This window comes from Gavialis gangeticus, unplaced genomic scaffold (genome assembly GCF_001723915.1).
Source record: "Gavialis gangeticus isolate Ggan-Ray unplaced genomic scaffold, GavGan_comp1, whole genome shotgun sequence".
NCBI lineage: Eukaryota > Metazoa > Chordata > Crocodylia > Gavialidae > Gavialis > Gavialis gangeticus.
In genome coordinates this window covers 14,883,265-14,901,239 of record NW_017728998.1, presented here as the reverse complement: position 1 = coordinate 14,901,239, position 17,975 = coordinate 14,883,265, and positions in this window count along the sequence as shown.

Here is a 17,975-nt window from a genome sequence, read left to right as displayed (position 1 = left end):
TCATTAAATAATAAGTAGAGATAATTATTTTTTATTAGAGGCAGGGGATTTTTTTTCATACAAAAGATAAATAACATATTGCAGATGAATATCCAAAGCACAGAGGATCTCTTATTGTACCAGTGGGCAGCATACAACTGCTAGTCTAAGAGCAATTAGTGTTATAATAATCTTTTAGTTTAGACAAAGAGCAGATTTTATGCACCTAAGAGTACACACTTTTGTAGCTTGCTGGTTTCTCTCTGCCACCGAAGGTGACATGTTAAAGGCCTGAATGGTATTTTCCATATTCCTTCTCAAAAGTCAATACTTATATCTTTCTAGGCATGTCTACATGTGAATTTAAGTGTGCCTAAATTTAATGTGCATTAGCTTAATACACTTTAAGCAGATTTAGGCAGGCGTCTACACGTGCAGGCATTAAAGTACGTTAATGCTGTATGTGGACTGCCTTGGGACTAAAATTAGTCCCAAATCAGTCCACACACACAGTGTTAATGCACTTTAATGTATCTACATGTTTCTTAATGCGTTTTAACTATTTGCACCTAAATTTGATACCTGCATTTGCAGGTATCAAATTTAGGCCTGAATAGCCTAAATTCACTATTTTAAAAGCACGTTAATGGCATGCACATGTAGACGATCACCCTAATGCGTGTTAAATTGTTCTTTAAAGCATCTCATATAGACGCATCCTCTGAGACTGTTAATCATCTTGCAAGAAAGTATAAAAGGGAAGTATATGGGCCCTGGTCCTGCAAGTCCACCCTGTTGAACTCTTCCACCTGGAGCTCCCCATTGAAGTTCACAGGGCTGCAAACAAGCATAGTTCAGAGTAATTCTCAAGGTTGATAAATTCTTTGCCTATGGAACTTTTGAGGCCAGTACATTTAGAGTGTGTCTATACACTAAGGGCCAGGTCATAAAAGGATTTAATTGCCCAGAAGTTAGATGCCACAATGCTTTTTAGATGCCTAGTCCCTAAAGAGAAACTTTGGTTGGGTGCCTGGGTTGCACTCTCTTGATAATAGAGAATCAAATCTCTATTATCTCAGGAAGGTGTTAAGTCATGTGCTACTCTGGGGAAAAAACAGAGGAAGATGACAGTCTTTCATCTTTCAGTCCAGTTGTCTGGTAGGTAGAGCACTTGACTGAGGAGTGGGAGAACCAGAATCTAGCCCTGTGTAAAGTGCCCTTGAATCCAGCCCCTTACTTTTCAGGGTCTAATTTCCTTACTTTATTATCCATAAATATGCTCAGGATAATTTGCATAAATAATTTTCCAACTCTAAACTATTCTCTTTGTTTCACTGCTGTTTTGTATGTGTATGTGTTTATATAAGTAAGATGATCTGTTTCCTACTCCATGACTGAATGAATGAACCTTGTGAAACATGAGAATAATTCATTAAAAAGATAAAGAATCTTCAATGTAAAGTTCTGGCTAAAGAAACTGTCCCAGTTCAGACCTAGCTGCACCTTTAACTTTGATCACACTTTCCAAGTACCACCCACCTCCTCACGTTTTAGACCTCATGCTTTCACCTCAACTAGGATGGGATCCTACAGTTCTCTCACTGTTCAGATATCAATGCCTGGGCTAGTCAAAGTACGTATCCATTTCCCTGTTTTTCCTTGTAGTTGCCATGTGATGAAATGGACCTTTTGTAATCATGCAACAGAAAACTGAAATGCTTATAATATTCATAAAATATTACAGACAGATCCCATGTCCTTCATATTATCATTCCACTTAAAATTCAGGAGATTGAAATTTAAATCTTTTCACTCGTACACCAAGGATAATCCAGATGCTTATGAATAGTGACCAGGATGATCCTTCAAATCACAGTGAGCCAAAGCAAAGCTCACTGAAGTTCATGGAAGTAATTGCTTGGTTCTCTTTGTCAGTGTGGAATATTCACAAAGCAGTTTCTTATTTTATCATTCAGCAAAATCTACCCTTTATTTTCTAAAGTTTGGCTACTGCTTGGTCACTGCTGTAGAGATAGTTATAAAAGAGGCTTCTGTCTGTTTTTTCTGCTAAAGTTTCCAGATAAGAAGTTACTCCAATGCTATCAGTCTTCCAGCAAGGCAAACCATTAACTTGTAAGAAACTAGTTGTTTTTGTGCTTTGCTGAAATGGCCCTGATTTCCCTAGCTTCATTCCTATCAGAGGGCGTGAAGCTGAGAACACTATAGTGTAAGGAATGATTTGTGCATCTTTTTTGAGAAACCAGACTCCCTGGAACATAACAACACAATATTATAGATGCAATTTATTCTCCAGTTGGTTTAAAGCTTTACCAAATGGGATTGTTTATAATATCTAGTGATTGTTATTATAGATGTAAATACTGTAATTGGTTGGAATGTCAAGCAGTGCTTTGTTAATCTGTTTTTTTCCACGTAATACCATAGATGATATTGCAGCTTTACTTGTTGTTATTAAATTCAGTAACAGGGCATCATACCAGCAGCAGGGCTCACCAGTTTTATAACTTAGAAGACAAAAGTAGGCATAAAGCCCCTTGAATCCTCAGTCACGGTTTTGTAAGCAGGAGTAGACTGTTGCATCCTTTAAATGTGTGTGGCATCTACTTTCCCCAGGATTGGCCCCAGACCTCAAGCCAATCTCTTCTTCAGCCATCCCTTGCAGTTGAGGATTGTATCCCATTATTGACTTATCTGTGGGTCCTAAGATGACTGACAAGGCTGATCCAGGATTAACAGATACTGTTGCAACTTGGGCACGTATTTCTGTGGTGGATGGATACCTCCAGACTCGATTTGATCTGCAACACGTTGTGTCTGTTGCTCCTACTTTTCCATCTCCTGTTGTCATCATATGGTTTCAAAGTACTGAGATCCTTGCAGCAGACTCTTCCTCCATTTGGGGCAGTCCTGGGCAATCCTATGAGTTAATGTTTATGTTACATTTTTCAAGTTGTCCTTGAGGGCATCCTTGAAGTTCTTTCTTTGCCTTCCTTTTGAGCATATGCCTTGACTTAGCTGAGAAAATAAAACTTGCTTCAGGAATATGAAGTTGGACATCCACAGGACATGGCTGACCCAGCAAAGTTGATGTCAGATGATCATTGCCTCAATGCTCCTGGTGTTTGCTTACAAGAAGATGCTAATGTTGGTGTGCCAGTCTTCCCACTGGATTTGAAGGATCTTCTGCAGGCAATGTTGATGTTACTTCTCCAATGACTTGAGGTATTTCCTGTACATTGCCCATGTCTCAGCTGCATACAGTAAGGTGGGGATCACAACTGCTTGATAAATCATGAGCTTGGTTTCAGAACTGATATTATGATCTTCAAACACTCATTTCCTCAGGTGTTCAGAGGTTTCACATCCACATTTGAGGCAATGGAGGATTTTTTTGCCTATGTCAGCCTTCTGTTAGATGAATTCTGAGGTACAGGAAATACACAACATTCTCCAGAGTCTCACCATGAATATGAATTACTTGACCTAGGTACTGCTTATTAAGAGGTTATTGATGGGGGACCTTAGTCCTCTGAATGTTAAGTGTCAATGTGAAGCACACATCAAGAAAGAAAGGGACGGTCAGTGTCCCAAACACCACAGTGCTGAGCAGCTTTGGGAGCAGCAGGCTGGAGATGCTGCAACACTTCCAGAGCAGCGTGAAGCTCTGGAATGGTGGGGGACACATCTGGCACAGTACTTCCAGCCCCAGAGAGGGGCACAGCAGAAATGGTGACAGGTAGCTGAGGCAGGAGGCTGAACTGCCCTCAGGCTGGGGGCAGCAGGAGGCTGAAGCAAAACAGCCTACCCTGCCAGACTGGCAGGGTGCTTGGAGGAGAACCATTTAACAAGCCAAATGACCAGCAGAAGCTAAGCCAGGGACCAGCACATCCGGTTGACCCGGAAGCAGCAGGACTAATTGCAGGTCACAGGGACCCTGGGTGAAGGTGAATCGAATAGAAGGTCTGAGTACTGAGCCAGTACTTGACACTCGGACAGTATCACTGGAATCAGGGGTAAAGGAGGAGACTAGGGTCTGTATCCTTACCCAGGCCCCATGCTCTGTAATAGGGTCGAGGCAACAGGAGGCTCTGGAGTTTTTGACGAGACCCTAGGAATGAGGACTGGTGGGCCCCCCAGGACTGCCAAAGGGACTTTAAATGGTAGGCCTGGCACAGGTGAAGAGTACGACTCTAATAGACTCCCAGGAGGAGGTTTATGATTTGTGCCAGGGTGGTGAGCCAGCATCAGCTGTTGCTCATGGCAGAGTGACTGATTTGGGGCCCTTGGGCCTGGAACTATACTTTAAGAGCTGAGCCAACTAATTGGCAGCCGCTGAGGCTCAGAGGGAACAAGACCACAGTTGGAGCAGGGCCAGTTAAGAGGACGGCTGCTATCACAGTTGCTATAAAGAACACATGCCATTTGAGTCATCAGAGATTCCTGACAATATCCATCTCTGTCGGAGACCGGATGTGGTTAGGATGAGGTAAAGGGAAGGTCTGGAGCCCCACGAAAAGAACAGGGTGAAGAACCTGGAAGGTTGCCTAAGGGGAACTGCCTTCCTTAAATTACATCAAAGTCATGGCAGGAAAGAAATATAACATTACGTAGGCAGACCGAACGACTTAGTGTAGGCTCCACCTTGTCACCGCTGGTAGGGCAGAGATCCCTGGGAAGGGATCTCAAACTATAATACCTACAGTTGGCACAGTCGGTCCCATTTTCTTGTATACCTTGATAAAGATGTTGATGATTGTCTGAAGGTCTACTTCCAAATGAGCACAGACTACAGCATCATTGACATACTGGAGCTGTCATAGTCTTGGTTTTGACTTGGATTCAGCTGAGACTTAAAACAGCTTACCATCCATTTGGTAGTTTAGCTCCACTCTGACTGGAAACTTGTTGGTAGTCAAATGCAGCACCACAGTAAGGAATATTGACAAGAGTGTTAGAGCAGTGATACAGTCTTGATTGACCTCAAGGTGCTCTGTGATAGATCCATTGCTGAGAACCACCACTTGCATACCATCACAGAGTAGGCAAAGAATGGTGATGAATTTAGGTGGGCATCCGTATTTCAGAAGGCTACTCAACAGCACTTATCGGTTGACAGAGTCAAAGGCTTTCATGAGGTCAAAGAAGGCCATATGTTGTTCCTGGAATTTTTCCTGCAGCTACCAACCTATGAATATCATGTCAGTTGTGCCTTTTGATACCTTTAACTCACACTGAGATTCTGGCAGGAGCTCTTCAGCAAGTGAAAGGAGCCAGTTCAGGAGAATTTTTGCAATGATCTTTCCTGTGGTGGACAGCAAGGTGATTCCTCTGTAATTTCCACAGTTGGACTTGTCTCCTTTCTTAAAGATTGTCACAATCATGGCATTCCTAAGGTCATCTGGGATTTCCTCATCATTCCAAATCCTTTAGATGAGAGCATGGAGGTGTGATGTGAGCTCATCTCCTCCCTGCTTGAACATTTCGGCAGAGATTCCATCAGCTCCAGATGACTTGTCTTCTGCTTGCTGGATTTCTTCATGTCATCAATGGTAGGAGGGATTCTGAGTTTGTCTAACTGGGTGTTGTGGGATGGAGTTGAGAACACTCTGATCAACAACAGAGTCACAACTGAGAAGGTCTTTAAAGTGCTTCTTCCAATGGGCATTGATGGCTCTCTTTTCTTTGACGTCTCCTCCATCCTTAGGTCTCAAGGTGGTTGGTTCCTGAACACTTAGACTATAGATGGATTTGGTGGCATTGAAAAAAATGCACATATGGATGTCAGCTAGATATTGAATCTCCTTCACCTTGTCTTCCCACCATCCGTTCTTCATAGCACAGTTCCTTCTTTGGGCCTCTGCCTTGATTTGTTGGTGATTCTATTTATTTTGCTTGGTGTTGATGTCATTCTTCCAAACCAAAACGCCTTATGCTTGTGGTTGATCAATGACTGGGTCTCCCAGTTATTCTCATCAAACCAGTCCTGATGTTTCCTGGTAGAGAATCAAAGTATCTCTTCACAGGCACTCATGATAGTGAACTTGAAGGCACCTCAAGTGCTACCAACATTCTTGCATTGTTGTTGATTGTAATTCACCAGTTTTTTGTTGAGGCACTGGTAGAAGAGGTCTCGTTTGTTTGCATCCCTGAATCCTTCAACACTGATCTTATATCAGCATTGCCCAGCTGCAGCTGTTGTTTGAAAGCCAGTTTAAGTGAGTAACTCAGTGGATGAGTTGGTGATTGGTCTGGCAGTTGTGAAGTCCTACCAATTCAGATATCTTTGCAATCCAAGGCATGAACAATGATGTAGTCAATCAGGGAGCAATACTTAGATTGCAGGTGTTGCCATGATGTCTTGTGCCTGTTTTTTCTGGTGGAACAGGGTGTTGGTGATGGTGAGCCCACATTCTGCACATTTGGTCAAGAGGAGGATGCTCTTGGAGTTGACCTCTCTTACTCCTTCCCCACTGATGTGTCCATTCTAGAGTTTCGAGTCCCTTCTGACTCTGGTGTCAAAATCACTGAAAAGAGTAAATCTGTCTCCCTCTAGAATGGAATCAATACATACAATACAGACAGGGTCATGGACATGACTCTATTGTGCCAAGCCTCTCAGGAACGTATAGGGCTGCTGCTAGTTTTATACTGCTTTGCAACCTGTGCCCAGCACCTTGAGTATAACAATCTTTGCAGATATGCACGAAGGAAGAGGAAGATGCCACTTATCCTATCTGCTTTATTCTGCTTTTGTAATCAGGTTACCAGAGAATCACTCTCTCTCAAAACCTAGTCCCACCAAATTCAATGGTAAAACTCCTATTAACTCCAGCAAGGCTCACATTTTACCCCAGCTGTGTAAATGTAGCAAGCTGTACTTGATTAATTTCACTTGCCTGTCTCATTTTTGTTTCACTAAACAATAATGTAACACATTTTGGTGTTGGAGGTAAGACATCACAGAGTGCCCGCCACTCTGCTAAAACAGAGGAACTCACAGTTTCAGTTCAAGTATATAAACAAGCAAATTAATCTGGTCTCCATTTTGAGAATGTTTTTGGAAGAAGCATGTAAAATGCCTTTGTGAGTTTATCCATGCTAGAAGGTATAGGGCAGTAAATTTTCAGTTGAATAATCTCATTTGCTGTTAACCACAAATGTTGTCCCCAGATCTGTATTCTCCCCCTCATTTTCTCTCCCTTTTTTTACTGCTTACAAGTGAATATACAATCAGCATAGCAAAGTATAACTATCACATGAATCCTTTCAACCTAAAGTATTATTTCAGCTGTCTGTCTGATGCCTGAGTAAGAAAGATTCACTGTTTGGTCATTTAAACTAAGCTAGGATGAGCTTTTTTTTTTATGTATTTCTACCTGGTTGTATATATTTCATAATACAAATATCAAGTATTTTACCTTTCCCACCAGCTCATTCAGCCAGCTATGTTACAGTTAGAAAAATAAAAAAACTGGATGCAACTAGTTTCCAGCAAAGAAAGAGTTCTTATTCTATCTGGGGTGAGGAAAGGAGAAGGAATGGGATATCATGCTCCTAAAGTATATACGAGTAGTTAATTATTAGTTTAAAAGATGTCTCTAAATATATAAAACTTTTTCCCTTTGAAGTTAACTCTATGAAATGACATGTTTTTATAGCATATAGAGTGGCATATTTCATGTCCATTTTTTCTTAGCAGTAGGTAACAGCTTAGTACTTTTTTACTAATCAAAACCCAGAGATAGTGAAACCACACTAATTCCCTGTAGAATAGCACTAGAAGCATCAGTCATTAATCCAGGGCTGGACAAAATGCGGCCCGGGGGCTGAATATGGCCCACCAGGCCATTTTATCTGGCCTGTGGGACCCCTAAAAAATTTAGGATATTAATATTTATCTGCCCTGGGCTGCCTGTCATGTGGCCCTCGATGGCTTGCCAAAACTCAGTAAGTGGCCCTCTGCCCAAAATAATTTCCCACCCCCTGCATTAATCTATAGTGGTGTTACTAGGGCAGGGTGATGGGGGCAGCTGCTCTAGGCACTGACTTGGGAGGGTAAGGGGTGGGGAAAATGGCCACTGTGATTGTACTGGTGGTCTGTGGGCAACTGGAAGTCATTGCTGCCCCAGGCACCTGGCTGCATTGTTTTGTCTTTGTTCATTCATTTCCATATGCTCAACAGATAGTGAAAGGCAGTTGGGCTCCTGTTGCTTTCCTAAGGGGTAGTTTTTTGAGCTTTTACCCCCTACCCCCCAACTTTTTCATGCATTCACAGCAAAAAATTCACCGCTAGTTTTTTCTCATATCTACGTTCAGCATAATCAGCAGCTTTAGAGGTTTAACCACCAGCTTTCAAAAGCAACACATTTTATCACATGGATTATCATATGGCTAAGCATTAAACTTTTTTCTACTTTCCCTCTCCCAGATATTCTGAAGATATTCTGAAACCTGGGAGACAGCTTTTCAAACAAGTTGCATGCAAAATTTCTTGCACCTGGAGCAGAGTTTGAACATAGTCTCACTGTTAGTTCTCTGCAAATGTGAATGAGCTTTTTTTGTGTGTTCTGGTAAATGTACAGGTAAATGATGCATAGAAATAGCCCTACATTTTGCTTATTCAACTTATGTGAAAATATTGCAGTATAAATTTTAATGCTTAATTGAGAGTGTATGAGTCAATTTGTTGCACTTTCAATTTAGGACCAGGTTGTCAGAGGGTATAAATCAGCCTAGCTCCATTTAAATCTATAAAGCTCTGCCAATTTGCACCAGCTGGGGCTTAGGCACTTTTTGAGGGGTTAATATAGTGCTTTCCTTTAGCTGCAGAAGGAACCTACAGATGCTTTTGGTATTTCTCTAATTCAAACTCTCTCCAGGCAGAGGTGGGTTCAAAGTGATTATTTTCAGTAGTTATACATTGCAAATAGTGCCTGTGTAAGGATAGTGTGAAGACAGCAATAGAGCAATATTACTCCCAGAAGTGCTAGCTTTTTGAATGATGTGGGAAGTTGGAAGTCTGTGTGTTGTTTAGGACACCAGGGGGATATCTGGATATGTGGAGGCAAAGAGTGACATTTTGAATGCAATAGATGGTATTGTGAAGGAATAAATATTTGCAGACCGTTCCTTGCTTAATTATATTAATCCTTTTTATTGTTTTGGATAGTGTAGCAAGTGATGGAGATGTGGTTAACTGTGAAAGTGATTTAGGTTATAAACAATAGTACACTGTTTCTTGTAAACGGATCGTTTTCTTTTGGTAGAGAAAATCAAATGCTGAAGAGCGACATTTAGTTATTGTGCTTTATTATGTGACATTCCCCTTGTATGTTGTTCCCTTTTACCTTTCTCTATGAAAAGTAACTTCATTTCAATGCCTAAAGGAAATTAAGGTAGAAATTTCAGAAATAAGTAGATCTAGTTTTGGTAAAATTCCATCATGTAGCTCATCGCCCAAAGACTGGCAGGTCTGGCTGTAAAACATTATGATTTATGTTTCTACTCAGTATTATTGTTTAGAACAAACCTGACTTTCCTGGTAATTTGTTGAGACTAAAATGATCTCCACTTGATTCTATTTAATTAACTCCTCTTAATTCCTTCTAATAATGCTGTTCTACACAAAACATTTGCCTTGCCTTTTTTTTCCCCTGCAAAATTCTCATCAATGTCCTTAATTGCCTAATGACATCACCATGTTGTTGTTGTGGACTTTCACACATTCCTGTATACAGCATGGCTCATAAAGCCTAATGAGAAATAGTTCATTAAATTAATCCCAATAATTAACAAACTTGCTGCCTGCTTCTCGGATGTCTAATTTGTGACACAATCTTGGCAACCAGCTTCAGCTGTGGAAACAGGGATTGCATCCAAAAAGCCTCTTTAAGAGAAGAGGAGATTTATCTTCATTAGAATTTCATCGTGGAATTTACAATCCATTGCTGATACCTATTAGCAAAAAGACACTTCTGCAGTTTAAAAAAGTTGACCAAAGAGGAGAGAGTTCATGGAAGATTTTTCTTTCTTTCTTTCCACAATCTGTCTCTTAAATATAGCTGGGATTTGGCAAACCTGCTTAGGTTTGGGCTTAACACTTTCTAAATTTGGGAGCATATGGCTTACTGTCAGGAAAGTACCATCCCCTGATCGGTTCCTCTGAAGAAGGACTGATGCACTGGTTCGAGTTGGGAACTATTTTTTGCTCCCTTTCTGAAACAGACAAATAAATCAAATGCTTTCCCTCTCGGGTTTGAATTGGTGTAGTAAACCATGAGGGACATCATACTATGAGAGAACACACTATGGGGTTTCTTTGCTGTCTAGGCTGGGGGATGGACGGGGAGTTTCTCAAAGAAGGCCTGGTCTGGTGTGCCCACCATGACCCAGAGGATGTATATATATTCAGTAAAAGTCAAAAGAGTTTTGAGCGTGCACAGCACTTCCGCTGTCAGGGGAATTTTAAAGTATATATGTAAGGCACCAATGAGGTTTAAGCACCATCGGGGTTAGCGGAGGTTCCAAGCATATGGTAAATGCGATTCTTGAGCAAAGGTATAGCATAAAATTAAGCTCAAAGAAGGCAGCCACTGCAGAAGTGGCAGTATGAGTTACATGTGGCAGACACCATTGAAGAGGAAGCAGATAATGAAAGAAGAGGCCGAATCATTTGAAGTAGGGTAGGATAGAGCTGTAAAGTTCTTTTGAGGTGATTGCCAGAAACTTGATCAGGATTGAAGCAATGGTATGGGGTTGGCCAAGGTAGGATTCAAGCAGTTAATGCTGTATGCTTGGAAGCACTTGTTGGGAAAAGGGAGCATATGGACTTCATATAACATGTAAACCATAGAAAGTGGTTTTATCTTGATGACCATTAAAGTAACTTTTTAAAATCAACATTCAAAGAGCAGAAAATAAACTGCCTGACTGACAACCTTGTTCCAAAATGGGAAGGTTACATTAGTTGCTGCATTTGCAAGAATAAGAACATTTGTCTGTTTTTAGAATGGCACAAGAAAAAGCGATGATGATTATGACATTTATCGTAAGTCTGAATTTATTTTTATTTTGCTGATGGATGAATCTTTGGCTTGGCTGTGCTAGCATTTTTTTTTCTATTAGTTATTTTTATACGGTATTATTTTGAATGTTCCATCAACTAGTGGAATGTCTTTTTATGATGTTTAATATTAAAGACTTTGACAGTTCCTTAAAAGTGGTCTTGTACATCTAGATTTGCTCATTATGTTGAGCTTCACAGGTCAGGTTTCCATGTTATCATCTTTTTTGTAATTGCTGGCTTTATGTGGGGCTTTTCCAAGTTGCATGATAATGATGATCTAATTCTCATTTGGTCAGGCAAACTTCTATAGCTGCAACGTAAGTCTTTTACCTGGTTTGTTCAAAGACTTTGGAAAGAGATGCTGGATGGTAGAGCAAGTCAAATTTCTGACCTGCAAAAAAGCAGGATTAATGCTGAAAAGCCTCATTTCTTAGGACAACAAGTCATCTGAGGAAAGAATGACATTACAGAATCTCAAAGGTCAGTCATCTCGCAGATATTAAGACATGATGTCAGAACACAGGATCCTCTTACTGTCTTTTTGCAGCAAAAGAAGGTCCATTAATCTGAAGCACTGTGCCAGCAGAACATTACCACCTGGTTTCTTTTCCATAACACCATCCCCTACTTTGTAAGACTCCAGAAGCCTGAGAGCTTACAAGCTGGCTGCAGTTCAATTTTTCCTTTTTCTTTTGTGTTGATTTTTGTTAGGTTGGAAATGCCATAATCTTTTTATTCCTTCCAGTATAAATGTAAAAATGTGGCTGTGTGCATAGACTTGTGCAAGCACTCTGTGACAGGACAGGAACTCGGGTTGCTGTGCTCCCCCTTAGTTACCCTCTATACCGCGCCAAGCTGCCTATCTGCACCTTGCAATCTCTCCTGCCACGTCTTTGGTCTTATGTGACTCATACGGAGGCTACCTTTAGTCTTCCTGGTCACAGTTCTCCTGTTGTACACTGGGCCCGTATTCTGGAATGAGGTTCAGGTGCACCCCAGCCTTATGGCCTCTGCGTGGCTCCAGCCATCCCTGTACCACGCCCCAAGCCTTGCGGATGTACCGGATGTTCTTTGGTCTTATTAGATGCCTTCTCACTGCCCTCTCTCTCGGGGCTTCTCGCTCTGCCCTCTCTCTTGGGGTTGGGGCTCCCACATGGATGTGGTTCCGCTATGAGGCCTCCTCCATTCCCTTATAGCCTCACCCAGTTCTCCAGTCTTACAACAACAACAAAACAATAATACAAGCCCCTGGGCTATAACACAAAACTAAACCGCTTGGCTAACTTCCTTTGAGTCACCCTCCACAGGTGCTCCATCCTTCACTAGCATAACCGACTGCTCACGTTCAGGTCTTTCCCCTTTGCTTAGTCAGGCACCACTGCTTCTCCTTGGCTGCCAGCCTGTGCTTTATAGAAGTCAGCCCTGCCCCTTCCGGTCACCTGATTCAACAGGTGTGGGCCCCTAGCTCCTCCTGGTTGCCCTGGCAACCGGCACCTGGCGGCTATTCCTGCTTTTCAAGTAGCAGGCACCTCAATGCCCTGCTACACACTCCAAGCCCACAAGGGGAAGGGAACGAAAAGAAAAGTTCCCTCGGTTTTATCAGCCCTAGAGACCGTCTTGAAAGACACTCAGTAAAATATTCTGTTTAAAAGACTGCCATTGTTAAACCTTTGTTTTTTATGAGTGTTGTGTTAAAGGCTATGTTATATTGCTCTGTGAAAGAGGGGAAGGAAGGGTAAGGACTGCATGTAAATCATGTATGGGAAGGAAAATTTATAATTAATTCTGAGGTTAATATTTCAGATATTAAATTAAATTTATGGCATTTGATTTCAGTGGGCACATCTACCTGAGATGCTATCTCACCTTAGTGATGAGCAATGCTGTGTCAGTGGGCACGAACTGTGACGCCAACGCTACTGTCCAGTAGCAATCAGCTACTGCGCAGCAGAGTTGGGAACAACCTATGTGCCACCAGGACTGCACAGTCATTTAGTACTTGCTTTAGCATTTGGGTGCATGTGTAGACATGCCCAGTATTAAGCTACTTAACAAGCTGAAATTTTTAGACTCAATTCTGTACTTGTGGTTTACTTTTTTTAACCAAAGGAACAGGTGCTTTCCTATATCAACTCTAAAAAGGAGTCTAAGGAATAATGATACTTTTCATTTGATTTTGATTTAAATCTAATCTGGTATTGAGCCTAACTTGGTTTGATTTGTTGATTTAACTCATTTAATAGAATTATGTTAGTTAAGTAGTAAAGAGTTGTGCTTTTGGTGCTGAGGAGCCAGAATTCATATTCAACTGCTAGGCTGTACCAAATGGTTATTGCCTCTCGTCTCCTCATCAGGAGGCTCCATACTTATTTACAATAAGCCTCCTTTTGCCTATGTTGGGAAGGGCATCATGTACATTTAAAAAATAAATTCTGATTCAATAATTTATACTTCTCTTGCTTTTTGATGCTTATTGGTAACTTGATTCTGATTTATACCTTATCTTGATGGCTTTTTTTTTTTTGAGATTTGGATTACAAGATTCCATTTAAAAACTATAAAATGGAAATAGAAAGGATTAAATTTAAAGTTTCCAGTACTTTTGAGACTCTGGGGCAGATTATGAACTGGTCACTCTGAAAGTCGGATCAATTATCTGTAAATAATCTATGGTTCTTCAAGTATGGACAGAACCACACGCATTAGCTGTTCTTAACAGTTGTATTTTTGTGTGGATGTTGGGATAAGAGAGGATGAGGAACCCAATAAATATTTTACTGTTTAGTCAAACGATTGCAGCACATAAGCTGTGTACAAATCTTGCCTTTTCTGAATTCCACCTGCCCCTCACCACCAACCTGTGAAAGTGTCTGGTTGCAGGGATGGGTGACTATTTTCAGAGAGGACATGCACAACAATATTAAATAGAGGGAGTGTAAATTAATGCAGGAGAGAGATCAGGATTCAGTTTTGATAGTGTAACTTTTTTTAATTAATGTTAAGATTACAGATTGAGGAGATGTTGGGTAAGTCTACAGTGCAGTCATGGAGTTGATTACAGTCTTATATAGAATTATATAGAAATTCTATAGAAAAGCTGTATTAGCCTATGTACAGGTTAGCTGCAGCATTGAGTTTTATATTGTATTGGATCAAAAACTGGCACAGTCAACCAAGATATGCCTATAACATGATGGTTATAGCACTCATGGTTTCCTATTATGAAGTATAGGACTCAGTTGGGTTGCTTGCAACACTCTTTCATATTTCCCTGCGCAAGGGGGTAGGTCAGCTCTGTCTTTCTATCATTTCTTCATGTCCTAGAAAGGGAGGAGCTATGTCTGGTTGTATCATCAAGGATGCATTGCGTAGTTGTCTCATTTCTTTTAGCCCTTCTCAGTTGGAGACAACAGCTTACTATGAACAACCACAACTTAACACTAATATATCATATCACCTATGGATATGATGGAGGTATAACCTGTACTGATTATGTTACAGAAACTTCTCTGCTAGTAAAATGGAATAATGAGACATACCATTCAGAAAATAGCATTTTTTTCTATTGCACATCCTGCAGCATTGCACAGGAAAAGTTGCAAAGTTCAGTTATATTATTTGTTGTATTACTGTTATATCTGTGGCATGTGTCATGTCAGTTTTCCAACTCCTAAATCTGTGGCCATGCACAGGTGTTGCATTTCTACCAGGAAAATTACTGCTATCCTGGTAGAAACCGGGAATGCACACATGTTCAGGCTTTTTCTCCAAGAGCAAAAATGACTGTTCAAAGAGGAAAAAATAAAAACTGACCCCAACTAGGCAGAAATTACTCCCAGAAGAGTTTATCCTGGAAAAAAAAACATCTGCACACTTTCACACAGCTTAACATCTCCCGGGGACCAGAAGTGGAGCCATGGGGAAAGGCTCCTATATCTTCTAGAGACTGGGGCCATCCTGGTCTGGAGAACACATGCAGGGCAGCTGCTCCCACTGGTCCTGTAGACTAAAGGGGAGGAACCCGGTACCTTCTTTTTACCCCCTATGTATTTAAAAAAGGACTCCTTGTTGTCATTGATCCGGGTAGCTAGTCCCAGTTCCATCTCTGCCTTGGCCTTCCTGACCACCCCCCTACAGTCCCGAGCAACAGAAGTATAGCGCTTCTGGTGATGGCCCCTCCCTTCCAATGGGTGTATGCCTCCTTTTTAGCTTGGAGACATTTCTGGATGCTTTTGGTGAAGCATAGGGCCTTTGTGCCCTCTTGCCCCCTTTGATGCATGTAGGGATTACCTCCCTTTGGGCTTGGAGGATCATCTCCTTAAGGAGCAACCACTCTTCTTGGACACCCAACTCCCCCCACCCCGGGACCTCAGTGTCTCCCCCACTAATCTCCTTACCTCATTGAAATCCACCCTCCTGAAGTGCAAGGCTGCTGCCTTGCTGCAGGCCTTTGCCACCTTGTGTTGGATGGTGAATTCCAGCAGGAGATGTTTGCTGTCACCCAGGTGCTTGAGCGCCCGCAGCTCCCTCACCAGGTCATCGCCCATAGCCAAGACCAGATCCTTGTATTCTAACCCAGAGCACTTCAGTATGCCCCACCTCTGATCAAGTGCTACTCATTGAGGATGTGTTTTGTTCCTTGACATAGAGCACCACACCCCCACCTTTTCTCCCTGTCCTATCTCTCCTATACAGACTATAGCCCTTGATGTTCACCACCCAGTCATCACCCTGCTTCTTTTTCCAGAGTCCATTGAGCACACCATGCTCCTAGTGGGGCAGTACCTTGTACACTGTACACTAGGAGCTGAGCAGAGAGACCAGTGTCACAAGCCTCCTTCCTGGTTCTCACTCTAGAGTACCCAGTATGAGAAGCAGGCAGGGGGCTTTGCCTCACTGCACTAGTACCACCAGGAACAGGAAGACTTGAGCAGCCCAAATTTTCTCCAGCTTGGGATCATGCCAGTCTCAGGTAGGCATGAAAAACAGAGCAGAAGGGGCAGTTACAGACTGAACATCTATACTCCCAGTTCTAGAGATGGAAAATTTCCACTGTTACAAATGAACATCTGTGTGTGGCCTGTGTCAGAATTCAAAATTCAAAACCCATCAGATCAAAACCAGAAGGACTCGTCTGAAAGGTGAAAGAAAAAAAGAAAGGAAAAAAAAATGATGCCAAGTCTAATCACAAACAAAAAGCATATTGACTAAATGCATGAAAGTAAGAGATAATCAGATAATGGTCTGAACAAGAAGTATAAATATCAGGGGGTGTATCTACACATGCATTTAATGCAAAGTAGTCACATTTAAGCTTATGTGCAGTAAGTGATTTTGGGTATGTGTCTACACATGCAGAGACCTGGTACTAAATTTAGTTCCAAGTCCCTCCAGCCCTTCCAAGTGCCCCTGTGACTACCAAAGGGAGGTCCAGCCTCTGGCCCCAACTGCCAGCACTTGGTAGCCATCTTTAAAATACAGCCGCACACTCTGGGCAGCCAACTTCCGTGCTCAGAGGAACATTATGGCACACCGAGAGGCAGTACATGGCAGCCCTGTTCATGCCCCTTCTGCATTTCTGAGCTATGGCTGCCTGAGCCCCTGGCCTTGGCAGTGAGGAACAGGGTCCCGCAATCCTGATGGCCACCTCAGTAACCCTGCTGGCCCATTGCAGTTGCCATCGTCTGGCCCATGGCTGTCTTGTTCTGCCCAGCTCCCCCACATGCAGTGACCACCTGCCTGCCGTGTGCCCTGTTTTCTAGACTGTGTCCTTGCTGTGTTAACAGTATGGTACATGCCCCTTAAATTCTGCTATGAGGTGATGGGTGGTACTAGGGGCCCTGTGAGGCCACAAATGCAACCCATCCCTAGGGCAGGAGAGGCTCCCATCAAGGAGACGTGGGGCTGGGCGTAGGCTCCCTAGTAGCAGGGTAGACCCTGTGCTAAATTTAGTGCTGGGTTACACCTACATGTGTGTTACTGCACACTAACTAATTTTGCCTAAATTTGATACCTGCAAATACAGGTATCAAATTTAGTCATGATTAGCTATTTTTACTGCACAGTAAGGGCATGCATGTGTAGATGCCCACCCATACTGTTCAGTAAACTAGGCTAATGTGCAGTAACACATCTCACGTAGATGTACCCAGTGTTTTTGAATATCCAGCCATTTGAAATATGCATCCCAATTTTACTACTTTAGTCAGTTTCAAGCATTTTCTTGGGCTTGGTCTGGATCTGTGGAACATGTGGAACCAAGCATTATTGGAGGGAACAATTCAGAGGCAATGAAGGAAATCTGTACAGAATTACAGGACATTTTACATTAATAAACAAAAGATGGACTGCCAGCTTTGTAATTAAATAGTTAGAATAAAATACCAATTGCCATAAACCTTACCCCAAAATGAACTTCTGTTTTAATTGGGAAAGGTGAAATTGTTTTTCTTGTTTCTTTATTGCACATATCTGCACTTCAGAAGACCAGAAACTAAAGTACAAAACTACCCTGGGACAAGTATGTACTTAAAGCATTTGCAATTGAACTCTACCAAGAAATAAATAGAAAAGCCTATTTTCTTAAGATCTCAGCTGATCTGCAGATTGGGTCAAATCATTACTTGAAGAGAACTAAATTTCTGGAGCTCCTCAGGATAACCCCTGACATTAGTGATCAAATGAAAGATTCTTAAATTATACTCGCTTTTCTTTCTAAAAGTCAAAAGGGAAAACAAACCAGGAAAGAGTGGCAGGTACAGTATTTCTGTAACTATATTGCTTATAGCTGTAGCAGGCTTGCCTTTTGAAGCTTGGGTTGAGTCCCAGGCTACTGGGACTCAACCCAAGAAGCCCTGCATTGCAAAGCCCTGCATTGCAAAGCCCTGTTCCAGGGGACAGTGACCCCCCC